Source organism: Ovis aries, chromosome 1 (assembly GCF_016772045.2).
Source record: "Ovis aries strain OAR_USU_Benz2616 breed Rambouillet chromosome 1, ARS-UI_Ramb_v3.0, whole genome shotgun sequence".
In the NCBI taxonomy this organism is placed as follows: Eukaryota; Metazoa; Chordata; class Mammalia; order Artiodactyla; family Bovidae; genus Ovis; species Ovis aries.
The window spans coordinates 180705492-180712497 of NC_056054.1; the positions used below are offsets into that span (position 1 = coordinate 180705492).

At 33.8% G+C, this 7006-nt stretch overlaps 1 protein-coding gene and 1 long non-coding RNA gene across 51 annotated transcripts in view; one reads left to right on the forward strand and one right to left on the reverse strand.

Moving 5' to 3' along the window:
* Nucleotides 1-7006, reverse strand: part of ZBTB20 (zinc finger and BTB domain containing 20) — an 863472-nt gene that overhangs the window by 810407 nt on the left and 46059 nt on the right. The gene's annotated exons all lie outside the window — the stretch shown is intronic.
* LOC132660066 (uncharacterized) overlaps nt 1-7006 on the forward strand; it is a 26706-nt gene continuing 19700 nt past the window's right edge. The window contains exon 1 of the long non-coding RNA XR_009601262.1: nt 1-3896. This is a non-coding gene — a long non-coding RNA (uncharacterized LOC132660066). The remainder of the gene's footprint in view (nt 3897-7006) is intronic.

Consider the following 7006-nt stretch of genomic DNA (forward strand, 5'->3'; position numbering starts at 1 on the left):
ACTAGAAACCAGGTCTGCAATTCAACCACTTTAAATCCTTTTTGACATTAGTTGATAGCTCGGTTCTCTAAGACACTGTCTTTTGTTTGTTTGGTTGGTTGGTTGGTTGGTTGGTTTGGTTTGGTTTGTTTACCACACCATAGGGTTTCTCTTAACATACTAGGAAAAAAATTAGTTCCTAAAACTTTCACTCATGTATTTTCATGCTAAGCTGATAGTATTTTAAAGAAGTCCTAGCACATCTTTATATTTATGGGTATATTCTGAGCCCATCAAAAGAGCATGCTTTTTTTTAAACTAAGGAATTATTCACATTTATTTAACATTTAAAAACTGAAGAACCAAGTGGACAGGGAATAGAGTGTGCTGCTCAAAACCACTATACAAAAATGGCTTCAGAAAGCTACTCTAAAAAGAAATCTAAATCCATTCAGACTGACATGAAGTTTAGAGTTGTTTTTGTTTCGTTTCATATAAAAAGCATTTAACTTTATTTTAAGAGAAGAAACACACACACACGCATGCACAGAAACTTATTCAATCACTTTACCCATTTTAATTAAACTCATGATGCTCTTCTGTGGCATGCCTTGGGAATGCTTTGTTGGGAAGCTTCTTACAAAAAAAAAAAACGAAATCAGTTTACCGACTAGGAAAGTGTGCTCATAATCCCCAACCCAAGGCTTAAAAGGAAAACGGTATGAAGAAAATCTGGCAGTGAATGTATTAGAAATTTGATTCCTTACGACTTTCTCTCCTGTGATCTTCTCTTGGTGGTACCATTGGACTCTTTCTTGGAGGAGAAGGAGAATTTAGGTAAATCTGTTTTTTAAAACAGGCATAGGGAGAAGAAAATGCTGTGTCCAACAGGTCAGGTGGCTTTTATAGAGTGTTGGGGAGAAAGTCTTTTTCTTTCATTGCACTTATACATTTAGTAGCTTCAAAAGGCCCCTTTCCCTTCACCCTCAGCTTTACTTATACATATTCTTATCTTCATTTGCTTCTTAATCATCTCTATTCTTCTCTCCTCTAGAGAGGAGGTGAAGGGATAAAGCTTTTTGTTGACTTGAACAACTAGGAAAAGTAAGAATGATTTCAGCTCTCTTTGCCCAATATAAAGCTGGGGTGACAAGTGAAAACAACCCAGAAGATGCAGATGTTACTAAATATGTGCAGACCCAAAGTACGTTTATTGGGTCAAAAAGAATTTGTGTGTCCAGTATTCAAAAACAGTAAAAAAAAAAAAATACAACAAACCAACCGTATAAAGCCATCCCTGAGATTATCTATATTGGCCTGAAAGTGAAAGTGAAGTTGTTCAGTTGTGTCTGACTCTTTGTGACCCCATGAACTGTAGCCCACCAAGCTCCTCTTTCCATGGGATTCTCCAGGCAAGAATATTGGAGTGGGTTGCCGTTTCCTTCTCCAGGGGATCTTCCTGATCCAGGGACTGAACCCAGGTCTCCCACATTGCAGGCAGACGCTTTAACTTCTGAGCCACCAGGGAAGCCCCTATATTTGTTTGCCTAGTTCCTATTTAAACAATAAAAGAGAGGCCCATATTCTCATTATTTAAATGTCTTGGTGTCTAAATAAGGGGATTTTGTTTATATTAATAATCATATAGTGTTCATATACATGCATACTATCTCCCAGAAAAATTACATCACCTAAGAGATTCATAGTTTTCTGCTAGTAATTGTTTTTGTTTTTGTTTTTACTTAAGTTTTTTTTTACTTAGTTTTAATTTGGTACCTAAGCAAACTGACAACATTCCTTTAACTTTTTCCCACTTGCATTTCATTTATGGAAAGAAGCTCATACTATAAAAGAAATTTGTCAACAACAAATCATAATTTGATTACAATAGCAATTCAGAGAACATCTCTGAAAGAAAAGGAAAAAACAGCAAATATTCAGGTTCATTTAATAAAAAATTATAGCCTTCTAAACATTAGAGAGAACTAAAATTTAAATAATTTAAATTCAAATGTGGTTTTTAAAAAAGTTTAGATGGAAAATTTCTAAAGAATGAAATAACACTATTATATATTAAGATGAATAATTATTACCATTTTTATTTTCAATGTATCGGACATCTTTTTAATCTCCAAAAACCCCAAACTCTATTAAACAATTTTATATTTTTTTGAATGCAAATTCTTACATTAGTTATTTATTATGTAAAGCTTTCAAATAAATTCTTAACATTTTTAAATGCATAATATGTAACAGGTATGTGGAACTCATCATATCTCATGACAGAATTACACAGTGGCAAAATTACTTGTAGTATCAAGAAAATAAACACAAAGTACAATAATTACCACCCTTCCCATCAAAGTTTCAAAGATAACACTTCATATTCAGAAATTAGTAATAATACCTTTAGTTTCCATCTGGTAAGTAGATGGATCAATGAATTTAGCCCTTGCTCCTTTCTCAGCATACTCACTTGGAAGTCAGTAGCTAACTTTCCCTAAGTTAAAGCAATTATATAAGGGGTACATTGATTAACTGAACTACAGAATACCCTAAACTGAAGGTTCAACTGAGTGTCAAAAGATTCCAGAAAGGCAAGTTCCATGTCCTCAAGCTGATTATTTTCAAGCAAACTGTAGAATCACCAAAAAAGCTTGATCCTAGAGAAGAGGTTATGAAGCCAAAGTCAAGCATAATTTTTCCACAGTTTAGTGTGGAAATAGCACGCCACTTATTCATTATTACAGCTGAACAGCTAGAGTGGCAGAAAAGCCCTTTTTTCTTATAGGCCCTTGAATGTTGTTTCTAACATCTGCTGTAGTGGTTACACATACATGATAGTAATAATAGATGGCATTATTTCTTCCCACAGCCTACATTGAAATTAGAAGTAATAGAGCTCAAAGAATCTATTTTGATACATTAAACATAACTGACATTAATGTTACTTGATAATTAAATATATAATATCTATGTTACAGGAAAATACATGAATTTAGACTTTCTCTAGGAATTCTAGGATACAGATATTGCCCTTGGGTTTTCGGTAAAGAATTGAAAGGATTTTGCTAGTTATTTGCCATTGGTTATAATCCCTGAGGATTCTACAAAATGCTAGAAATTACATAAGCAATGGACATGCATGAAAGACTGGTTTACAAGAAAACTGCAAAATTCACCAAGTTTTTGCCAAATAAACTAGGAATTGCATATGTAATCTGAAAGTCTGGAGCAAAGAATCAAATGGCCAATGCTGACTCTAGAAACATTATAAATAATACCCAGTGTTGCATAAGCTAACCAAAATGGCTTATACAACATGAAAAAAAAATCATACAAAAGGGTTGATTTCTAATTGAATAATAACTCTTAGATGTACAAACTTGCACAACTGCTAGTGTTTATTGCCCTTGATGTGGGGTGAACTATTACTATGTAAGCAGTATATGATTTCTATATGCTTGTGATAGTTACATGGCCATATAAATGAAAATATTTAAGTTTTCTTTTCAGTGCTACACAACTTTTCATGCTAATTACATTCTCACTGGCTAAGGACCTTAAGGTGAAGTACTAGCTTATTCCTTTGTAGAAGTTTAATAAAGTACATTTTCCACTGAAAAATGTAGTTTGCTAAAATGTTTCTAAAGTGGCCTCCAAGACAAGTCAGCTCTAATATCTATTATCAAGTTTTAGACTTAAAAGAGGCCACCCTTGGGACTGAAGAAGGCTGGAACTAGTGGCATTCAAAGAATGTCAACATCAGTGCTTCCTTTGCCAGAAAGGATCACTAGTTAGCAGTATCAGCCAGATGCTGCCTCTACACACCTTGCCAGACCCTGGGGCAATGCATTTGCTCAGGGTCTGAACTTGGCTCCTCTGTGGCAGCAGGACTAGCCGCTACTCAAGCTTGGGTAAGTTCATGAACACAGCCACTGATAATTTCTATATTTATAGAAAGCCAGAACATGTGTAGATAATCACACAATTGGATATTTATGAAGTGCCAGATTTTATGAATACGGGAATTTGTTTATTAGCACAAGGACTAATCATTAAAATTCAAAAATAGATAAATAAACAGGAATACCATTTATTTGTTCACATTTCAGGGAAAAATATGCAGCTGCTATTTCTTTGATGAATGTAGGCTTCTGGAGAAAAAAATGTGAAGAAGAAAAGTATCCAAAAGTCTTGAAATCTTAATGAGTACAATCCAAGAAATCACTATATAGTCTTTATATTAAAAATGACCATAGTGATTCTCCCCTTAAGTTAGAAAAAAGTTTAAACTAACATGTGCTTAGCATTTGAGTTACGTTGCCTTGCATTCCACTATTTTGGTCCTTTTCAAGGAGTCAAAACTGATTTTCATCAGATAGGAGTTAAAAAGCACATAACACGTCACTCAATACCAAATTGTTTTAGCTACAGGGCATGGCAAAGCATGAAATAACTGCTTTAGAACACTTCCTCATGTGGGTGTGTTAGATAACTGTCTGCTCCAACATTAAAACGAAACATACTGTGACCTGACCAAGACTTCGGGCTTTCAACAGGCAGATTTCATGTGCTGATAGGAAAAGCCCACCATAACAAGTAAGGCTAGTTAATAAATTCTTCTGGCACTCTATAGCCCTCCTGTGATGCAAGCCTTTCAGCTTTCCAAATCCCTATATAGCAGAATACACTGGTTTTAAGTTTACTTATGCACATTTTATAATGTCCTGCCGTATTTAGATTGTGACAGTCCCTCCAAGAAAAGGCTGTGATTATTTTTCATGCTAAAAATATTTTAGATCTACTGAAGGCTCAGAATTATAATGCAAAAGAAAATATATACACATTCTAAAACTCAAACCAACCATAAAAATGACTAAATGTTTACTGTTACTCTTTCTAGAAGGTTAAAGGAAATTTTCATCTTCTCTTAAAAACCTATTTTTTTTGGTTTGCTTCTAATTAACCTAAATATGCTTAACACAAAATTTTAAGATGTCATATCCTCAAAGAATCTGTTTCCTTTATCCACACATGTATGAGAACATAGATATATACGCATGTGCACACAGGTATCTGTTCATATACATGTGTACAGAAAAAGAGAATTATTAGTCAAGAGATATAGTAAAGATTTATTTTTAAAAGATTTGAATTTTAGGTAGTTCTCATAATATTAATATAGAAAATGACAGGTGCATCAGACATGCACACTTTGACACTAGTTTTTAAACAAATGTTTAGGTCAAAAGTCTCAAATGGAAAAAAAAAATCACATTTGAAACACCATATATTGCATACCATATGAACATACACTTTCAGTAGGTTCCCTCAAAGTTCCCCTTTAGACCTTCAGGGTTAAAAAAAATCCCTGACAGGACTTGACTGAGTGTCTTTAGCATCTGTACTACTCTTGGTCAAAGCTGGCCTTCCAGCTTAAAAGACACTTTTTATAATACAAGCAAATTAAAAGTCTCTGAACAAATTTTTTAAAAGAAAGGGGAAAAAACCTTTTAGTATCAAAAGTTCACCATCTTCTTAGAATAATGGATTTTTAATAAACATTTTACTAGGTTTGAACATCGAGAATGTGTTTGGGAATCTGCTCCAGCATCCCAGGTGGGTTAAGAATATTGCTTTATGGACTTCTTTGTGTAGTCAGAGAGGCCCAATGGAATTAAAAAAAAAAAAAAGTGTCACTTCTATTAAATAAATACTTTATTATGAAAAAGGTGATTATTACTATCAAAGATCTCTATAGATTAGCATCCATTTTCTATCACTGCTATGTGTATGCTGAAAATATTTGTGTATCTTACCACCTGACTTAATTTTTGTCAAAGGAGTAACAGTTTTACTTTCAGACAAACCCAAATAAAATTCCACTAAGGAGACCATTTCAAATGGACCTATTTAACTACTTCTTTGAATCAAAGAACACTGTTCTGGGAAAACTCTTCAACAATGTCAGCTAGTTGTGAAGGCAACTTTTCCCACCATAAAAAAGAAAAATAAATAATAAAGGAAAAAGAAAGCACCTCAAAACTATGCTTGAACTAACAAATATATTATTTATAGTTCCCGAAATGTTAAATGAATACTTACAGTTGTTGCACAAGATGGCCTGATACACTTCATAGCTTCCACTTTGTGAAAAGATGGCCAGCCCCCGACTCCTCCCTCCCCAAGCATAATAAACAGTAACATACTAAAAGGAAACTGTCCCAAGATAAAAACTTGTTAAGAAAGTTTGCATTCTTACTAACCACAGTGATAGCCCTATAAATGTAAAAGTTCATCTGCAAAATAAAAGTTACAAAACAGAATAACTTATTCCTTTCAAAATACATCCCCAGATGTAATATAGAGGAGTATGTAATAATAAAAATAATTACTAGATTTTTACCCACCCTTAGTGACAACCTTTCACCTTACGGCCAATGCCATCAAATAAATATACTGGCAAAAGGTATTTAAACTGCTTCAAGGATTTAAACTGTAAATATGGACTTTAAACTTCAATGTAAAACAAAGAACAAGAGTCTCACTTTAGTAATACCCACGCTGTCACTGCAGCTAAAACTCATTGGCACATAACTAACAAAACCCAGTTTGCAATAAATAAGGACACCATGATATATAGACAGATAGATGGAATTGCATAAACAGACCAGAAAAGCAAAGAGACTGACAAACATACGGAGGGGTCTGTTTTAAAAGAGTGAAAGATACTGATTTATTTGGAACTTTAGTGACAAAAATAGGTTTGTTTGTAATTATTTTTAAAGTAATTAAACTAAATCACAAGGGCACACCCTTAATAAGTAGGAAGAAAATTAGTAGAGGAGAGGCCTCCTAGAGATATTCCAAATTTTAAGCTAGCAATAGCTCTGTCAAACTTAAACCTGGAAATTAAAATTCAAGGGAGAAAGAATAAAAGCATGGGGGCTAAAGGAGATGATAGGTAGAGGGGGGATTGAGGGAGCAGGATTTTTTTTTTTTTTTTGAAAGTTGTCTGCCCTAC